The 20,862-nt window shown below is 43.6% G+C and overlaps 1 protein-coding gene across 2 annotated transcripts in view; it reads left to right on the forward strand.

The window, feature by feature from the left end:
* Positions 1–2,160: 2,160 nt before the first annotated feature.
* The window catches only part of C3H10orf71 (chromosome 3 C10orf71 homolog), a 67,232-nt gene continuing 48,530 nt past the window's right edge, over positions 2,161–20,862 (forward strand). Inside the window, exon 1 of one of the 2 annotated variants that reach the window (XM_039911625.1) lies at positions 2,161–2,462. The gene's annotated coding sequence lies outside the window, so the exon portion shown is untranslated. The remainder of the gene's footprint in view (positions 2,463–20,862) is intronic. The other variant, XM_029061402.2, reaches the window with a different exon arrangement.

Genomic DNA, 20,862 nt, shown 5'->3' on the forward strand with positions numbered 1-20,862 from the left:
ACATAATCACGATAAATAGAATCGAGGGGTTGTATACCTCCCATTTTACAGATGAGAAAAAGAGGCACAGAGAAGTTGAATGATTTAACAAGCATGTGACAGAACCAGAGTCAGAAGCCGGGTCTCCTGGCTCCCAGGCCTGTTTTCTTTCCTCAAGGCCATGCTGTTTCTCAACAATAAGAAGTGAACCAGCAAGAACAACACCTGCTCAGCTGTGCACCTGCTCAGTAAGTTGCTCTTCAAGTGAGATGAGGTGTGGCAACGGCTTGGAGAGCAAAGCCAGCATCCTGATGCCCATGTCTACTTTCCATTTGATGAGAGAAGGAGAATTGCCTAGTGGAAAGAGCAGGGCCCTGGAAATCGGGTGACCTGGATTCTAATCCTGGCTCCTCCACTTGCTTGCTGAATGACCTTGGGCAAGTCACTTAACTTCTCGGTGCCTCAGTTTCCTCATCTGTAAAATGGAGATTCAATGTTCTTTCTCCTTCTTACTCAGACTATGAGCCCCAGTAGGGCAGGGACTACATCCGACCTGATTATCTTGTATGTACCCCAGTACTTAGTGTGGTGCTTGGCGCATAGTAAGCGCTTAACAGATACCACAGTTCTTATTTGTAAAATAGTCTGCCTTTGACGATGCCCTATCTGATGACAACTGGACAGAATGGCTACCAAAGCCCTGGAAGCTGTCCTTGATAAATAGGGAGAAAGTGGGTTTGCATGGTGGTGGAATGGGTCGTTTTTTTAGCCTGGAAGGAAACGACCTGTGCTCCCTTGAGCCAATGACACATTCGCTCTGATTGCTTGATTAGTCGATTGGCTGATTAGATATTTAGTAAGCAGTTGCTACATGCCAGACACTAGGCTAGGAACTGGAGAGAATGCAAATGAGAAGGTCAGGTGACGAAGTCGTCTCCCGCAGGGAGCTCACAATCTAAACTGTAAAGTTATTCCCTGTAAAAGGGGAATAAAGGTGGTAAGCTTTGGAGCAGTCAGGAGTTGACTTGCTGTGAGTTCTGAGATTTCTGAAGAAAGGGGCTCTGGAAAAGCAACATGCTTCTTCTTAGTCAAACCAGTCTGGTGCATTGAGATCTCAAAGAAAGAGCCCTGTCCCATTGCACAATATACTTGATAATAATCCTGGTGGTGTTTGGTTAAACACTTACTATGTGCCAAGCTCTGGGGGAGATGCAAAGCAACCAGAATAGAACACGTACAGGTTCAGTGTCCATCCCTGAGAGAGCACAGCTCTTTAATGTCCATTTTAAAGATGCGGAAATTAAGGCACAGGGAAGTTAAGTGACTTGTCCAAGGTCACCCAGCAGGCAAATGAGAGAGGAGCGATTAGAACCTAGATCTTCTGACTCCCAGTCATGTGCTCTTTCCTCTAAGCTCTGTTGCTTCTCCATTTAAAAAGTCAAATTAAATTCCCTGTTTAGCTTACTGCTAACACCAGTTTCACTAGCCCGCATCTATGCCTACCTCCCTCAGACTTAATCTTCATTATATAGTTCCCCCATGGTTTCTCATCCTTGTGCAATGTTAAACTCATTGTGAGCAGGCAATGTATCTGTATATCGTTGTATGGTACTCTCCCAAACACTCAGCATAGTGCTCTGCAAACAGAAATTGCTCAGTAAATACGACTGACCGACTGCAACTTTCAAACTGCCAACTCCCCATGTCCCACCTCCTTCCCTACAAGAGTCCGGGGGTTTTTGCCCTCAGGAGACCAGAGAGAGTGGGTTAATTCCTCTAGGCATGCAGGTTACATTTGTCAGAGCTGATGATGAAATGGGCTATTTCTGAACCACAGATCAACAGACCAATCATGTGTTGCTTAAGGGTACATCCTTGATCTTATTTTTAATGGCTCCTTAGAAAAATATTTTTCCTCCCCACCTTGAGATATTTTTAAAATGTATTGAGGTGGCTTCAGAATCCTATAAATTACTTTGGATTGAGGTTTGGATCTTAGGGAACAACTCAACAGGCCCCTTATTTTTCCCCCTCCGTGAAGTTATCTATTACTACGGGCAGATCTGGATGTAAAAATAGCTGATGAGTCTGTTTGTTTAATCTGCCTGTTACTTGACACCAAATGGTTGCTCCAATACGTACTCTGTTTCCTCCTTCCCCACCATTTGGTTTCCCCTAGCCTGGTGTCTATTTAAGTATATTTTAGTAACTTCAGATTTCTTCCTTGCTTCTCGCTTGCTTCATTTGACCGGGCTTGGCAAGTCTGGAGAGAATAGAACGGTTTGGCCTCTTCAACTCAATTTTTTAAATCTCCAATTCAAGTAACCCTGTTAAGTAGGGAGCCCTGGGCACTTGAATAATGGAAAGTGCTAGTGTCGCTGGGCTAGTGACAGGGCTGCCGTGACATTTGGTGACTGTCCGTTTCACAGAAAGAAGCAGAAGCTGGCTTGCCCCGAATGAGAATGTGGTCTCTAGGAGGTAAGGTGAGGAAAATTACTCGGGCTTTTGAATGTGAGCAGGGGGCATTAGCAAGAATCAGAAGTGCAGCTGAGTGGGCATGTGAGTGTATTTTAATAGCGTGCATTTTTAGTGTGATCTGTGAGGGTGTGTTTGCATACAAGTGAATGATGTGTAAATTCATCTTTACGTGTGCTTATTTGAAGGGATTGCATATAAACTGACATAAGTATAGGACAGTAGTTTAATAAGTGAATGAAACAAATCAGTATTCACAGTATTTCATAGACTAAAGTACAAAAAAAATAGTTTTAGTTTTTGTTGTTGTTTGCCTGTTTGTTTGTTTTGTTTACCATCCCTCTTCTAGCAAAGGCAGAGTTGGAGACTTCTTGGCAAAGAAGAAAATAATTTTTGGATATTACAGCTACTGAAATAAAAGATGGTCTCCCCACTACAGAAGCCTTCTTCACCTAAAACTCTCCCTTTCTCTCTCCTCCTTTCTCTCTTACTCAATCTCCCCTGCCTTTCTCATCACCTCTCCCGGGGATTTTATCTCTCCTATCCCCAAATTTTATAGCATTTTGAACTGTTTTCCCCATTTTCTCCCTAATGGCATGGACTGAATGCCAAGTAAAAGAGTTGTTGAATTGTTATGTGGAGGGGGTTGAACTATGGAAAGAAAATATATCTAGTAAACCTTTTGTTATTTATTAGATTATCATTTAAAATACGCTTTACCTTCAGGATTGACGGCTTGTGTTTGAAAGATAGACTCCTCCCCAAGAGAGATAACCAAAGGCCATGCTAGAAAGAAAAATGTTCCACAAATTGGTTCTCCTTGCACAAAATGACCGCCTGAAAATGCCAAATCTTTTAAAATAGCCCTTGCAGTGAGCTCACACCAGGACAAATGACTGCATCCCCTTTTAATCATGGGGAGGCTTCATGGATGGTATCAGATTTTCCAAGTCCAGTTGGTGCAGGAAATCTTCAATCTGCCAACCAGAAGAGGAATGTCGGGAGAACTCTGCAGCCATTATTCTCATCCCAATATGAAACACTTCTGCATTTCCAAAAGTCTGGAGGAGATTTGGCTTCTTTTCTCGGCGTCATTTATAAATAGGCACCTGTCGGAAGATCCAAGGGACAAATCGGATTCCATTCCTGGGTCTTGGGGAGAGAGGTGACCAGGTATGTCCTTGAGATGAAGGAGTGTCTAGAAGGAGCCAGATTGATTGGGTTCATTCCCCACCAATAATCCGAGGAAGGGTAGCACCATTAGGACAGGATCAAGAGAGTAGAGAAATGGGCAGAAAGGGGAAAAAATACAATTCTGTGAAGAATGATGTCGAACTACCAATAGTTTTCTTCACCCAGTGAAAACTGCATGGATTTGATTGTTTTCACTGACCTGTTTCTCGTCAGTAATGGAGTGGTAGAGATTTTTGCCAAGGGGGGGAAGCTCCTCACCTCAAAATAGCTCTATTCCTTCAGCCTGTGCCAGAAATCTCAGAAACTGAATCTGGTCTGAGCTGTTTTCCTCACTGGCCCTTTGGGATTTGATTACACTGGCCCCATTACTACACGCTACAGTCATGGAGTAAAGGCTCTCAGAAAATGCAAACCAGATGAAGGACGGATCTTCAGACTCTAACCAAGTCCACCATGGCTAGTATCCGGCTGCCCTTTCCACATGGGGTAGGTAGTGAAAGCAGATGTGTCTCAGTGGGCGTAGATCTTGCTGCTTAAACTCATCTGCACAAAATCCAGTGAACTGCAGGACACGTTCTGGTGCCAATTCTTTTGTTTCACATTGCCACATGGCCCGGGATGTTACCGGGAAATTTTCTGAGGGGAGAGTCATTTTCTGGAGAGCAATGAGATGATTTGAGTTTGTGGGGGCACTGTGAAGTGGATCGGTTGTATACGTCTGTGTGTTTTACATGAGTGGCTATGTGGTCAAGTTCATCAGGGAAGGCAGAATTTATGAATCGGGTTAATGTAAGGGATTTGTTTGCTGGGAATGATGGTGGGACAGCTGTGTATATGTGGTGCACCTGTGTGTATGTGTAGAAGGGAGTATATCACGATAGCAAGAAGCACATCATGGGCTAACAATTGTGAGAACTGTATGGATATATGTTTAGGTGCATGAGTCAAGATTTTTATGTAATTTTTATCTAGCTTATGTCATCTGTCTCAATGCAGAGCAATATGTCTTTAAGATTTTAAGTTTAAGGTGATCTTATCGATAAGATAGTGGGAGAGAAATATTTCAGAATCCAGTAGCTCTATCTGCAAAAATAGAAATAGTGATAATGCCAGCAGCAATAATAATTTGATTGTCAATTCCCCTTTAAGGAAGTAATTCCTACTTGTGCTTGTTAAATCCTTGAGGGCAAAGGCGATATTTGACCTCGCTGAACTGGGTTCTCCAAGTTGCACTACGCCAGGCTGCTTCACTAAATGACTACATGACTAAACTCAGGACTTCTGAATGCCCCACTCACAATCAAGCCACTTTTTTCTCAACAAGATGCCTACAGTCTTCTTGGCTAATGCCTTTATTTTTAGAATGTGTAAAGACTAGATTAAAAGGAGGAAATACATCACAGTGACACTCGATTGTCCCCTAGTCAGCGGCTTCTCCTCCAGAAGGGCTTGCAGGGGAGCTAGGCCCCCAAACCCGACTGTAAAGTCGGTGTGGGCCCAGAATGTGTCCATTTATTGTTCCATTGTACTCTCCCAAGTGCTTAGTACAGCGCGCGGCAGAAAGTGCTCAATAATTACGATTGATTCACTTGCCAGAATCCATGGTGGGAACTAGAAAATGAACCATCAAGTGCTTGAAGTCAATCTGCAGACAATCGATCAATCGGTTAATCGATCAATAGTGTTTAATGAGGGCCTGCTGTGTGCAGAACACTAGACCGAGCATTTGGGAGAGTCCGACGGGGGTACGTGGCACAATCCTAGACCTCGAAGAGCTGACCATCTAACACCGGGATAGGCACATAGAAGTATTTCATTCATTCATTCCACCGTATTTATCGAGAGCTTACTGTGTGCAGAGCACTCCACTAAGGGCTTGGGAGAGTACAATACAACCAAAAACAGTTACTGAGAGGAGGAAAAAGGAACTGGAAAGATGGATAGGTGCATGAACACTTCGTAAATAGTGGAACAAGTAGGTCAAGACAGGTACATATTTATTATTCTATTTATTTCATTAGTGATGTGTATATATCTATAATTCTATTTATTTATATTGATGCCTGTCTAGTTTGTTTTGTTCTGTTTTGTTGTCTGCCTCCCTCCTTCTAGACTGTGAGCCCATTGTTGGGTCGGGATTGTCTCTATTTGTTGCCTAATTGTACTTTCCAAGCACTTAGTACAGTGCTCTGCACACAGCAAGGGCTCAATAAATACGATTGAATTAATTGAGTCATACTGCTTGGGCAAATCTTTGGAATTTAAGGAGAGTCCTAAGCAAGGAAAATGGAGAGGGAATTCCAGAGGCTTCTTCCCCTCCACAGCCTCTTCCCCACTCCCCCCTGAGCACTACCTGCTTTGGGGCATGAGCAATGGGATAGGTCTGGGAAGTGAGAAGCAGCGTGGCTTAGTGGAAAGAGCACAGGTTTGGGAATCAGAGGTTGTGGGTTCTAATTCCAGCTCCACCACTTGTCAGCTGTGTGATTTTGGGCAAGTCACTTAGCTTCTCTGTGCCTCAGTTACCTTATCTGTAAAATTGGGATTAAGACTGTGAGCCCCACGTGGGACAACCTGCTAACCTTCTATCTAACCCAGCACTTAGAACAGTGCTTGGCACATAGTAAGAACTTGACATATATTTTCATCATCATCATCATGTGGCGCTCCACAGAGATGAAGCATTCTTTCCCCTCCCTCTTTGGAAATTCAGAACAGCTCTCTTTCCACCCCAAGCTGAAGGAGTAAGAGTGGCAATGATAGTAATAATAATCTTGAAGTCTAGAAATAAGAATGCAAATAATAATAATAATAGTGCATATTATGTGTTAAGGAGTGTACTAAGCATTGATAATATGTTAAGGAGTGTACTAAGCATGATAATCAGGTCCCATATGGGGCTCACAGTTTAAATAAGAGAACAGGGATTGAATCCCCATTTTACAGTTGAGGAAATTGAGGCACAGAGAAATTAAGTGTTTTGCCCAAGGTCACCCAGTAGTAAGTGGCAGAGTTGGAATTAGAACCCAGGTCCTCTGACTCCCAAGCCTGGGCTCTTTCTACTAGGCCAGGCTGTTTCTAGATGTTAATACCCAGGAGCTTTCTTCCAGAGGGTTCCAGTTGCGGGTTAGAGTTATTCCACCATGCTTAGCCCTGGGGAATTCTCACCACCCTATTTTGGGGTCTCCACTGTGTGACCCCAGAATCACCCAGCCCCGTCTGGGAGCAAGTGGGTGGATGGGTGGGTGCAGCGTTATCACCGACCACCCACTCCATGGCCACTCTGCTTCCTCATCCTCTGAAGAGTTCAGCCAGGATGCCGGGGACCCAGGTGACTGTGTCCTGGGTGCCCATGGATTTAGCTGTCATAGGTTTCTTTATATTAATGTCTGTCTCCCCCTCTAGACTGTATGCTTGTTGTGGGCGGGGAATATGTCTGTTTATCACTGTATTGTACTCTACCAATTGCTATTTCAGAGCTCCACATACAGTAAGCACTCATAAATGCGTGGCTCAGTGGAAAGAGCACGGGCTTTGGAGTCAGAGCTCATGGGTTCGAATCCCCGCTCCGCCACTTGTCAGCTGTGTGACTTTGGGCAAGTCACTTAACTTCTCGGTGCCTCAGTTACCTCATCTGTAAAATGGGGTTTAATTGTGAGCCCCACGTGGGACAACCTGATTCCCCTGTGTCTACCCCAGCGCTTAGAACAGTGCTCGGCACATAGTGAGCGCTTAACAAATACCAACATTATTATTATTATTATAAATATGATCGAATGAATTAATGAATGAATGTCGGGTGCTCCTATTTTAAGGATCTGGGAATCAGAAGGACCCACATTCTAATCCCGACTCCTCCACTTGTCTGCTGTGTGACCCCGGGCAGTCACTTCACTTCTCTGTGCCTTAGTTACCTCATCTGTAAAATGGGGATTAAGGTTTTGAGCCCAATCTGGGACAGGACTGTTTCCAACCCATGTACCTTGCATCTGCCCCAGCTCTTAGAACAGTTACTGGCTCATAGTAAGCGGTTAAATACCACAATTATTATTCTTATTATTATTTGGACAGCTTGGTCTGGAAGGCAGGGTGAACTTTGTTGGGGGAGGAAGAGGAGGAAACATTTCTGGCATGACCTCTAGACTGTAAGCCCATGGTAGGCAGGGAATGCATCTATTTATTGGTGTACTGTACTCTCCCAAGTGCATAGTACAGTGCTTCGCGCACAGTAAATGTTCAATAAATATGGCTGAATGAAGGAATGAATGAATGACCTTGCCCATTTGGGTGGGGTGGGATGATTCCTCAGAACCAAGGACAGTTCCCCCGAGCTGCCCATACCCCTTTAACCCAAAGTAGATAATAATAATATCATAATCATATTAAACACTTACTATCTGTCAAGCACTGTTCTAAGCGCTTGGGTAGATAGAAGTTAATCAAGTTGGACACAGCGCCTGTCCCACATGGGTCTCACAGTCTTAGTCACCGTTTTACAGATGAGACAACTGAGGCACAGCAAAGTAAGTGACTTGTCCAAGGTTACGCAGTAGATAATTGGCAGAGCCAGGATTAGAACCCAGGCCCTTTAGACTCCCAGGCCCACTAGGCCATGCTGCTTCGCACAGTAATGGCCCCGGGGGTCTGGCCTGGGGACGGAGCGAGGGCAGGTGGCTGTCGTCTCTTTGAGCAGATGACCTCCACCTCTCCTTCACAAAACCCTATGGGCTGTGGCTTGAAGATTCTGGCTGGGGGGCCATCCGGCTACAGAACGGCAGGAGAAAGGTCCCCTCGCAAGAGGTATTTCAAGGGCAACACCGGGCAAGGAGGGCAGCAACTCGGTTTGGCTTCAGAGTCCCGAATAGCTGCTGTGCTTGGACCAAACCAAGTGAATCGGATACACGACTAAACACCACCACTATCTCAGACCCATCAATCAACCCTCGTTCCTTCCGTCGATCTGCGTGCATTGGTGAATACACCCTCTATTTATCCGCACAACTCTGCTAATTATAAATCAGGGGTGATCTTGGAAAGCCAGAAATCAGAATCAATCAGAAGTATTTACTGAGTGCTCTCCGTGAGCCGAGCACTGAATTAAGCACTTGGGAGAATATGCTATAACAGAAGGGGGGAAATAGGTTTTCCCTTCCCTTTCTGCCCAGAGATTGCCCTAGCTGCCCTTTCCAAGACTGAGACTTCTTTAATTAGTTTTTTCCACCCTCAGCCTTGCCAACCTTTTGGGCTATGGCCTACACGGTACCTTCTAATTGGGGCAGGACTCGTGTATCCTGTATCCCGGGAGGGCTTCCAAACTCACCCTCAGACATCCAGACACAAACAGCGGCTCATTTGCATTTGCATTTTCCCGTTTTTCTCTGAGGAAGTGCCCCCCTTCCCATCTCTGCAGGCCTCCTTTCCCTCTCTCCTCGCCTTCTGGCAGCCTCCAGCATGACCAGAGGGGCTCTTCAAAGCAATCAACTAGATATTTGGATGAGATTTATGTGGAGAGACAGCCTTAACTTGAAATTTAAGGATGGGAAAGGAGAGAGGGAAGAAAGTCTTCAATTTGCTTGAAAAGTCTCTAAAGAAGCTTTAGGAGGTTAACATTGGATGTGAACCAAATGAATCTGTAGAGTCAGCAGCAAACTGCAGGATCTTCCAGCTCTCAGCTACAGTAGCGCCTTTCTCTAAGGCCCGCCTGTGTCTATCAATGATATTTTGGCTCACACACAACTATCAGATGTTACGTGATTCCTGTTTCTGTCTATCATCTTTATTTTGGGGCATTTCTTTCGACACTAGCTCACCCGCCAAATGCTTCTGCTGTGTCCCGTCAGGATTTGTGATTTTTTTTTCTTCTTCTTGGAAACAGCTATCTATTCCAACTCAGAGAAAGGCAATTGAATGCCTGTAACTCACAGAGTTGACAAATACTCGGGGGTCAGTGAGCTTGGCCTACCGGTAATTTAGATTCGGAACGTCTTCTGCTGCCAGTTTGATCCTGCAGTAAGGGATCACATCATTCATGCTAAATTGGAGAACTGCCTCAACAAATTAACACAAAAGCCCTGCTTAGACGGTGAAAACCTTGTGGGACGGGACTCATTTTTATCTGGTATTTCCCCATGCTTGATACAGCGCTTGACACATAGCAAATTCTGAAGAAGTACCGCGCCCAGAGAGGGTGAATCCGGAAAGAACATGCGCCTGGGAGTCAAGGGACCCGGGTTCTAATCCCAGCTCTGCCACCAGCCTGCTGTGTGACCTTGGGTAAGTTGTTTTGCCTCTCTGGGCTTTGGTTTCTTCATCTATAAAATGGGGATGAGATGCGAGCTCTCCCTACCTCGTGCTTGGATTGAGAGGCTGTGTAGGAAAGGGACTGCCTGAACTCATTACCTCAGTTTGCCTCGGGAGATTTGCATTTGCATATAGTAAGTTCATTTGTTCATTCAACTGTATTTATTGAGCACGTACCGTGTGCAGAGCACTGTACTAATTGCTTGGCAGAGTACAATACATCAATAAACAGTCACATTTCCTGTCCATTCATTCTTAAGGAGTACCATAACTAACTAACCACAGACTCAAAGGGTTGGAAGAGATTTGGAGGCCATGTACAGTGATTCTCCCGACTTTACAATTTACAAGCTTAATAATACTTTGCTTCTTAAAAGACACCCAGTATTGTAGTCTACTAAGTGCTTAGTACAGTGCTCTGCACACAGTAAGCTTTCGGTAAATACCACTGACTGATTCTAGTGCTCACTAGTTCCACAGTGCTTAATACCTTATGAAAATCTCTAACTCTACGTTACTTATATTTTCTCTGTCTTTGGCCAGTTGTTCATATCTTTCCCCTAATCACTCATCGATATTTATTGAGCGTACTAGAGTTTGAGAGAGTACAATAGAGTTAGTGGACAGGATCCTTGCCTTCAAGGAGTTCACAATCCAGTGGAAAATCTTACACACCATCCCTTCTGTTCCACCACACTTAAATTCATCTAAAAGTCCATCTCCTATAAATCATTTCTTCCAGGAAGACTTCCCAAAATAATCTTCGCCCAGCTTTCTTGTTGTGACTTCATGCTAGCCCCGTTAGAGCTCAGGAGCCCCTGTTTACTTTTTATTTTCTTGTTTGTGTTATTTATTCCTATTCTCTCTCTCTTTCACCCATGATATCTGTGACAATCCTAGTTCACTTGTGTCACCTGTTAGACTGTAAAATCCTCAAGGTCTGATACCAATTTGTTTTTAATAGTTATTAAAGGCCAAATGTGTGAAAAACACTTTATCCTGGAAAAAAAAATTGTAGTGGTGGTGGTGATGGTAGCAGTAGTAGTAGTAATAATAGTATTTCTTCAACATTTTCTATGTGCAGAGCACTGTGCTAAGCCCTGGGAGAGGTTAGAATTAGAAATGGTCCCTGATCCTGATGAGAAGTAGTATTTCCTAGTGGAAAGACCACAGCTCTCTGGTAATCAGAGGACCTGGGTTCTAACCCTGGCTCTACCTGTGGTGTGCCCTAGGCCAATTCCAAGTGCTTAGTACAGTGCTCTGCACATAGTAAGCACTCAATAAATACTATTGAATGAATTAATGAATGTCACTTGACTTCTCTGTGCCTCAATTTCCTCATCTGTAAAGTGGGAATTCAATTCCTGCTCTCCCCTACTAGTCTATGAGCTCCATGGCTCACTGGAAAGATCCTGGGCTTGGGAGTCAGAGGTCATGGGTTCGAATCGCCACTCTGCCACTTGTCAGCTGTGTGACTGTGGGCAAGTCACTTCACTTCTCTGGGCCTCAGTTCCCTCATCTGTAAAATAGGGATTAAGACTTTGAGCCTCACGTGGGACAACCTGATTACTCTGTATCTACCCCAGTGCTTAGAACAGTGCTCGGCACATAGTAAGTGCTTAACAAATACCAACATTATTATGTGGGACAGAGGTTGTGTTCAACCTAATTATCTTGTATTTCCCTCAGCGCTTAACACAGTGATTCTCAGATAGTAAGTGCTTAATACAATCATAATTATTATTAATTGCATAGTGTCCGTGGTGTTCAAGGGGCACAGAATATAGTAAGATTGGGGGAGAAAGAAGGGGGTAGGCAACGGAAACATAAGGAAAAGTGAAACAAGCAGCATGGCGTAGTGGATAGAGCAGGGGCCTGGGAGTCAGAAGGTCAGGGGTTCTAATCCCTGCTGTGCTACTTGTCTACTGTGTGGCCTTGGGCAAGTCACTTCACTTCCCTGGGCCTCAGTTACCTCATCTGTAAAACGAGGATTGGGACTGTGAGCCCCACATGGGTCAGGGACTGTGCCCAACTCGATTTGCTTGTGTCCACCCCAGGGCTTAGTACAGTGCCTGGGCACATAGTAAGTGCTTAACAAATACCACCATTATAAAAACCCAGGAAAGACAAAGACCATGAGAAATATGAAAAGAGAAATAGGGGATGGTGGCTACAAGAACAACTTCCCTTGCTTCCCAGAATCTTACAGACACCACCTTAGTCTAGAAGTTGATTTCTCATACCCTTCCTGAGCTAAAGCAGGCGATCAGTTCAGACTTGTTTAAAACAGATTGACTTAATTTACCCATTGTACATAAAAGTGACCATCAGTAAAGATGGTTGGTAAATTTAGGGAAATTAAAGTCCAAGGCTTGGGCGGGATTTCTAGGAAGTGATATGTTCTTGAGGGAGAAATACTGTTGTATTAGGCTTTATATTATAAAGGGAATAAAATCCAGGGCCCCGCAGTGCACCAACTCTTAGAAATAGTCAAAATGCTTCTGTTGGGTGTCTTGGAGCTGAAACGGTTGGAAATTCGGGGACCAATGAGAATAGTGAAATAATCAAAGGGGAACATGTTTGCTAATTCTATTATACTGTACTCTTCCCCAGTGCTTAGTACAGTGTTCCGCACATAGTAAATGTTCAATAAATGTCAATGACTGATAGATTGATGGATGGGAAATCCCAATGGTGGAGGCAGAGTAGCGCCTTTCCCAGGCTGGAGGGGTCCTGTCCAGAGGTCTTGGGGATTAGAAGGAAGATCTCACTTCTCTTGCTTTTCCCCCCTACTCAGACTGGAGCAAAAACTGATGAGAAATCCTGATGGTGTGAAAGGACAAAGCTATCTGTGGTAAAAGATCTTTACTTTTATTGTATGTTTCCCTGAGGACTGTAAGCCCCTAATGCGAAGGGATAGAAGCAGTATGGCTTAGTGGAAAGTACAAGGGCTTGGGAGTCAGAAGATGGGGTTCTAATCCCAGCTCCGCCACTTGTCTGCTGTGTGTCCTCAGACAAGTCACTTACCTTCTCTGTGCCTCAGATAACTCATCTATGTAATGGGGATTTGTTGCAGGCTGGGAATGTCCCTGTTTATTGTTGTATTGTACTTTCCCAAGTGCATAGTACAGTGCTGTGTACACTGTAAGCAGCGTGGCTCAGTGGAAAGAGCCCGGGCTTGGGAGTCAGAGGTCATGGGTTTGAATCCCGGCTCTGCCACTTGTCAGCTGTGTGACTGTGGGTAAGTCACTTAACTTCTCTGGGACTCAGTTACCTCATCTGTAATATGGGGATTAACTGTGAGCCTCACGTGGGACAACCTGTTTACCCTGTATCTACCCCAGCGCTTAGAACAGTGCTCTGTGCATAGTAAGTGCTTAACAAATACCAACATTATTGTTATTATTATTATTATTATTATTAATAAATGTGATTGAATGAATGAATAAATGTGAGCCCTACATGGGACAAGGATTGTGTCCCAACTGATAACTCTGTATCGATTCCAGGGCTTAGTACAGTGACTGGCACATAGTAAGCATTTGAAAAATACCATTGTAAAATCATCTTTCTACAGTGAGCACTCAATCACTTGATCAAGAGAATGACCATCTATAAACCTATACCCTCATATATTACTTAAATAGGAGTAAATCATTCTTTAGCTTCTTATTTAGGTCAAATAAGCCCAGCTTTTTATTCTTTTTTTCAATAAATAATGAATTAAGACACTGAGTCCCATGTGGCACAGGGATTGTGTCTAATCTGATTAGCTTTTATCTACCCCAGCGCTTAGTACAGTGTTTAATAAATATCATAAAAAATGTGATTTTTGTTAAGCATTCTCTATATGCTAAGCACTAGGGTATGAACAATACAAGATTCAGTCCATCAATATCTGCTGAGCATTTGCCCTGTGCAGAGCACTGTACTAAGAACTTGGGAAAGTATTCTTTAATATGATACAGTATTAATTTTTATTCATGTCTGTTTCCCCTTCTAGACTCTAAACTTGTTATAGGCAGGGAACATGTCTACTAATTCTGTTGTACTGTACTCTCCAAAGTGCTTGGTTCAGTGCTCTGCACATAATGAGCATGAAATAAATAACATTGATGATGATGGTAACTTCTAAATTAGAATTAAAAACAGAAAAGAGCCAGGAAAAGCACTGTGGCCTAGTGGATAGAGCAGGGGGCTGGGAGTCAGAAGGACGTGAGTTCTAATCCCAACTCTGCTATGTGTCTGCTGTGAGACCTTGGACAAATCACTTTACTTCTCTGTGCCTCAGTCACCTCATCTGTAAAAAATTGGGATTAAGACTGTGAACCTAATGTGGAACAGGGATTGTGCCAACCCAATTGCTTTATCTCTACCCCAGCACTTAGTACAGTGCCTGATACTTAATAAGTGCTTAAATACCACACTATTATTATTAATATCATTATTAGTATTGAAGGATTGTAATCTGCTGTTCTAAAGGTTTTGAGGTACAAAGGTGTAACCAAATTCTCTTGGAAGGCGGGTAAGGAATCTACTAAATTCCCACAGCAGGATGTTGGTGGATATCAGAAATTCTTGCGCACGCGCTTGACTAACCTAAAGTTCCCCCAACAGCTCCTGCATTCATTCACTCGTTCATTCAGTCGTATTGATTGAGCGCTTACTGTGTGCAGAGCAATAAACCTACACATTGCCTGCTCACAGAGATCAGTAAAAGGCCAGAGAGAAGGAGCTAGCTTGGGGAAGCATAGGAGGCAAGTGGCAGCAACCTACAGAATGAGGCTCCACAAAAGTAGCTCTCTCATCAGCCCTCCAGTCTTCCTCTTTGCCTGTAGTCCCTCTACCATTCACCATCATTTGACAGAGCCCTTAGCCAAAAACCAGTAGTCAGACAATAGTATTTATTAATTCATTCAATCATATTGATTGAGCACTGTATGCAAAGCACTGTACTAAGCACTTGGAAAGAATAATTCGACAACAGATAGACAATCCCTGCCCAACGACGGGCTCCCAGTCTTTGAACGCTTTCTGCAGGCAGATCACTGTATTCAGTCCTGGGGAAAGTACTATATAACAATATCACAGATGCATTCTCTGCCCACAATGAGTTTACAGTCTAGAAGGTGCTCAGTAAATCATCCATATTTATTGAGGGCCTACTTCATGCAGAACATCATACTATGACTTCGGAGAGTACAGGAGAAGCAAAACATCAGATTCCCACCGTTCAGGAACTTTTTTCAATCTAATGGGCATTCGTAGGAAGTGGTAAAAATTAAATTAGGATGAGAATAGCTAAATAAATCATTGAGCATAGTAATAATTATTATCATTATGGTATTTAAGTGCTTACTATATGTCAAGGACCGTTCTAAGTACTGGGGTAGATACAAGTTAAGCATGGCCTAGTGGGTAAAGCACGGGACTGGGAGTCAGAAGGCCATGGGTTCTAATCCCAGCTCCATCACTCGTCTGTTATATGACCTTGGGCAGTCACTTCACTTCTCTGGGCTTCAGTTCCCTTATCTGTAAAATGGGGATTAAGACTGTGAGCCCTTTGTGGGACAGGGATTGTGTCCAACCCAATTCGTTTGTTTCACCCCAGCACTTGAAACAGTTCCTGTTACATAGTAAGTGCTGAACGAATGCCATAATAATAATAATAATAATCAGGTCAGAAACAGTCCCTGCCCAAGGTGGGGCTACAGTCGAAATCGATTTTACAAATCTCCATTTTAGAGATGAGAAAATGGAGGCACAGAGAAGTTAAGTCACTTGCCTAAGGTCACATGGCAGACAAGCAGCAGAGCTGGGATTAGAACCCAGGTCTTCTGACACCCAGGCCCATGCTTTTTCCACTAGGCCATGCTGCTTTGGATGAATGTACAAATTATGTAGAAATCTATGATCTACCTAAGTGATGAAGACAAGAATTAAATATGAAAGTGGTAAGGGCAGTGCTGAGTTAGTGACAGATGTTACGAATTGATCAATGAAAGCTTTCAGAAGGAGGTGGATTTTTTTTTTTTTAAGAAAGTTCTAGAAAATGGGGAGGTGTGGAGGACTGAATGTCAGGCTGGTGGAACAGCACCATACAGGGATTGAAGGCAAAAAGGTCAAGAGCGAGGTTCCAGAGAACAAACTGGAGAGTGTCAAGAGAAGAGAGCTGATACTTAAGATGGAGAAAGCTGGTCCAAGAAGCCAATGTAAGGAGTTTCTGCTTGATGCAGAGAGAGATGGGTATACACTGGAGTGGTGGTGGTTTTTTTCATGACATTTGTTACACGTTTACTATATGCCAGGCACTGTACTATGCGCTGGGGTACATACTAGCCAATCTGATTGGACACAGTCCACATCCCACAAGGCTCCCAATCTTTATCCCACTTTTACGGATGAGGTAACCGCGGCCCAGAGAAGTTCAATTACTTGGCCAAGGTCACAGAGCAGATAGATGGCGGAGAGGTATTAGAACCCAAGTCCTCTGACTCCCAGGCCTGGACTCTTCACAGTAGGCCACACTGCTTCTCTGAAATGTTCATGGAGTGGAGATGTTTGCCGAGCGGTGCTTTAGGAAAATGATTCAGGTGGCAATGTATAGTGTAGGCTGAAGTGGGGAGAGGTTGGAGGCAGGGAGACCAGTGAAGAGGTTGATGATAAGTGAGGAGGCTGATAATAATATACTCATTTAAGACTAGCATTCATTAAGGGAAAGAAGTCAAGAACAGGGGGCAATTAGAGGGCAGGTGGAGTGGGAGATTAAAAGCCTGCCTCACTGATTTAAGACCCACCATTTCACTTTGCCAAGATTCAATTTTTTCCTCTGTAAAAAAAAGAAAATGCAAAGCTTGTCTCATGACTCAGCAACTGAGACAACCAAGATATTCTGAGGATACATAGAGGAGAGAGGACCGTGAACCCTTTTAGACTGTGAGGCTTTTGCGGGACAGGAAGTTTATTGAGCACTTACTGTGTGCAGAGCACTGTACTAAGCACTTGGGAAGTACAATTTGGCAACAGATAGAGACAATCCCTGCCCAACAATGGGCTTACAGTCTAGAAGGGGAGACAGACAACAAAACCAAACAAGTAGACAGGCATCAATACCATCAAAATAGATAGAATCATAGATAAATGCACATCATTAATAAAATAGAGCAATACATATGTACAATATATACAAGTGCTGTGGGGAGGGGAAATGGGTAAGGCGGGGGGCAGTAGGGGCAATGGAGAGGGGAGGAGGAGCAGAGGGAAAGGGAGGGCTCAGTCTGGTAATTGTATCCACACACAGTAAGCACTTAAATACAATAAAGAAAAAAAATAAATCTAGAGTTCATCAAGGTAAGCACGGTGGACATAGGAGAAGCACTATACGTAGGAGAAGTAGTATGACCGAATGGCAGCTTCAAGGGCGTGGGAGTCAGAAAATCTAGATTTTAACCTGAGCACCACCACTGGCCTTCCGAGTGACCTTAGGTAAGTAACCTAACTTCTTTGAGCCTTGGTTTCCTTGTTTTTAAAACTTCTCCCTCCCATTTGGACTGTGAGCCCCACGTGGGACAGGGACTGTATCTGACCTAATATGGTATCTACCTCGGCACTTAGCACAGAGTAGGAACTTATCAAATAGCACAACTTAAGAGGTGGGGAGAGGATGTAACATCTCCACTTAACATATGAGTAACTGAGGCACGGGGAGGTTAAGTAACCTCCCAAAGGTTTTGCTGTCTCCCCACTTGAACATCTGGAGTAGAGCTAGGAAAATACTGGAACTCCTTGGTCAAAAGATGTAGGTCCTTACATCGTTTACATTATAGGAAGGAAAGGAATCATGGTCCCCCAGCTTGTTTGAGAGTAAAAAAAAAATCACTGGACAAATATATTAAAATATTATCAATAATTTTCCAAGAGTCATTCAAATTACCAATAAGCTCATTCCAAGCAAAATTATTTTTCTGCTCAACATTCACAAGGGGATATTTTGCTCTAATAACTTCATTCTTGTATTTATCGGCTGTAGCAAACCAGGCTGACCAAAAACGTAAATCAATTTCCAGTTTCCAAGCACGTTCCGGACAGAGCTGGGAGCATTCCAATCAGCGAGTGGCAGGAAGAGCACTTTGGAGCAGGAAATAGTGATTTTCACTTGTCATGGCACTCTATGGTCAGAGACATAAAGCGCTGCGCCTCACTGTCTAATCTCCTATGCCACCTCTTCTCTCACATCATGTCTCTGCCAGGAACTTCCTCTCCCTTTCGAATCTACCAGGCACGAATTTTCCCATCTTCCCAGCCTTTCTGAAGACATGCCAACTTCAGGAAGTTTCTCCTAATTAACTTATCTTCCCAGGTTTTGACTTTTCAACTGCCACTCTGGCACTCCTAGACCACATCAGCACTTAATGATCTTACAATCTCCCCTGGCACTTATATACGCATTTTACATGTTCTGTTCCTTCAGTAGTGACTCAAATACATATCCTCTTTTTCTCTTTCCTCTCAACTGTAAATTTTTTCAGGGTCTGTCTCCCCTGGCAAACTGGGCATTCCTTGAAGGCGTGTCTACTGACTTGTCTGTATTCTTGCAAGGACTTATTATGGGTTTTATAATAATAATAATAATTATGGTATTTGTTAGCATTTACTAATGTGCCTAGCACTGTTCTAAGCACTGGAGTAGATACAAGGGAATCTGATTGTCCCACGTGGGGCTCACATTTTTTAATCCCATTTAACACATGAAGTAGCTGAGGCACAGATAAGTTAAGTGATTTGCCCAAGGTCACACAGCAGACAAATGGTGAAGCTGGGATTAGAAACCATGACCTCTGACTCCCAAGCCCAGGCTTTTTCCACTAAGCCACGCTGCAACAATATTAACAACAATAATAATATGCTATTTGTTGAGCACTTACTTCAAGCACTGTGCTAAGTGCTGGGGTAGAAAGAAGTTAGTCAAGTTGGACACAGTTCCTTTCACACCCGGGGCTCACAGTTTAAGCAAAAGGAGAAATGGACAAATGCTTAGTACAGTGGTCTGCACATAGTATGCGCTCAATAAATACTATTGAATTAATACAGTTCCCACTCTCACAAGGGTTTGCAATCTAAGAGGGAGGCAGAACAGGAAATTAATCCCAATTTAGCTGACAAAGAAAGGGAGGCACAGAGAAGTTAAGTGACTTGTACAAAGCCAACCAGCAGGCAAGTAGCTGAGCTGAGCCAGGTCTTCTGACTCCCAGGACTGCGCTCCATCCACTAGAACACATTGCTCTTTACAATAGTTAGCACAGTTTTCACCCTATTCAAAGCTTTTCTACGATCCCACCTTGGGTAAGACACTTAACTTCACTACGCTCAATTAGCTCATCTGTAAAATCGGGATTGAGAGCCCCATGTGGGACATGGACTGGGTCCAACCCGATTAACTTATATTCATTAATTCAATCGTATTTATTGAGCACTTACTAGGTGCAGAACACTGGACTAAGCACTTGAAGTGTATAATTTGGCAACAGTTAGAGACAATCCCTGCCTAACAACGGGCTCACACTCTTATATCTACCCCAGTGTTCAGTAGAGTGCCTGGAACATAGTAACTGCTTAACAAATACCATAAAAAAAAAAAAAAAACTACCCTGAATAATTCCCAACACCCCAAATTTCCCTTAACACTGCGGTCATTTCTAGCACTTTGTTTATTCGGGTCCTCAGCACCTATCTTTGTTCCTTCACTTGTGCAGTAGCTCTGCCACTTGTCAGCTGTGTGACTGTGGGCAAGTCACTTAACTTCTCTGTGCCTCAGTTCCCTCATCTGTAAAATGGGGATTAAGACTGTGAGCCCCACGTGGGACAACCTGATTCCCCTCTGTTTACCCCAGCGCTTAGAACAGTGCTCTGCACATAGTAAGCGCTTAACAAATACCAACATTTATTTATTTATTTATTTTTCTGATGATTTTATTTGTAAATATTGCTTGTCTGTTGAAATGTAAGCTCAGAGCAGGGAATGTATCACTTTTTTCTATCCTTTCTCTAGCATTGACTAGTGTTTATCGCTCCCAGTTGGCTCTCAAAAAATGCCCTTACTACTACTATCACTAAAAGCAGTATGGCCTAGAGGATAGAGCAAGGACCTGGGAGTCTGAAGGTCATGGGTTCTAATCCCAGCTCTGCCCCTTGTCTCCTGTGTGAGTTTGGGCTAGTCACTTAACTTCTCTATGTCTCAGTTCCCTGACCTCTAAAATGGGGATTAAGACTGTTAACCCTGTGTGGGACGGGGACTTTGTCCAAACCAATTACCAGCATGGCTTAGCGGAAAGAGCACAGACTTGGGAGTCAGAGGATGTGGGTTCTAATTCCGACTCTGCCACCTGCATGCTGTGTGGCTTTGGGCAAGTCACATAACTTGTCTATGCCTCAATTACCTCATCTGGAAAATGGGGATTAAGACTGAGCCCCACGTGGGACAACCTGATGACCTTGTATCTACCTCAGTGCTTAGAACAGTGCTTGGCACCTAGTAAGCGCTTCACAAATACCATAATTATCATTATCTTCTCCAGCATTTAAAACAGTGCCTAGCACATAGTAAGCACTTAAATACCATCATTATTAATTATTTCTACTACTAACACTATTGCTATGACTACTGTTTCTACTATTCACCATTACGATTATCATTACTACTAACACTATTACTACAATCACAATTACAAGAGCCCAGCTTGGGAGTCAGAGGTCGTAGGTTCTAATCCCAGTTCCGGCACTCGTCAGCTATGTGACTTTAGGCAAATCGCTTCACTTCTCGTGCCTCAGTTCCCTCATCTGTAAAATGGGGATGAGAATGTGAGCCCCAAGTGGGACAACCTGATCACCTTGAATCTCTCCCAGCACTTAGAACAGTGT

The sequence above is a fragment of the Ornithorhynchus anatinus genome, chromosome 3 (genome assembly GCF_004115215.2).
Source record: "Ornithorhynchus anatinus isolate Pmale09 chromosome 3, mOrnAna1.pri.v4, whole genome shotgun sequence".
Classification (NCBI taxonomy): Eukaryota; Metazoa; Chordata; class Mammalia; order Monotremata; family Ornithorhynchidae; genus Ornithorhynchus; species Ornithorhynchus anatinus.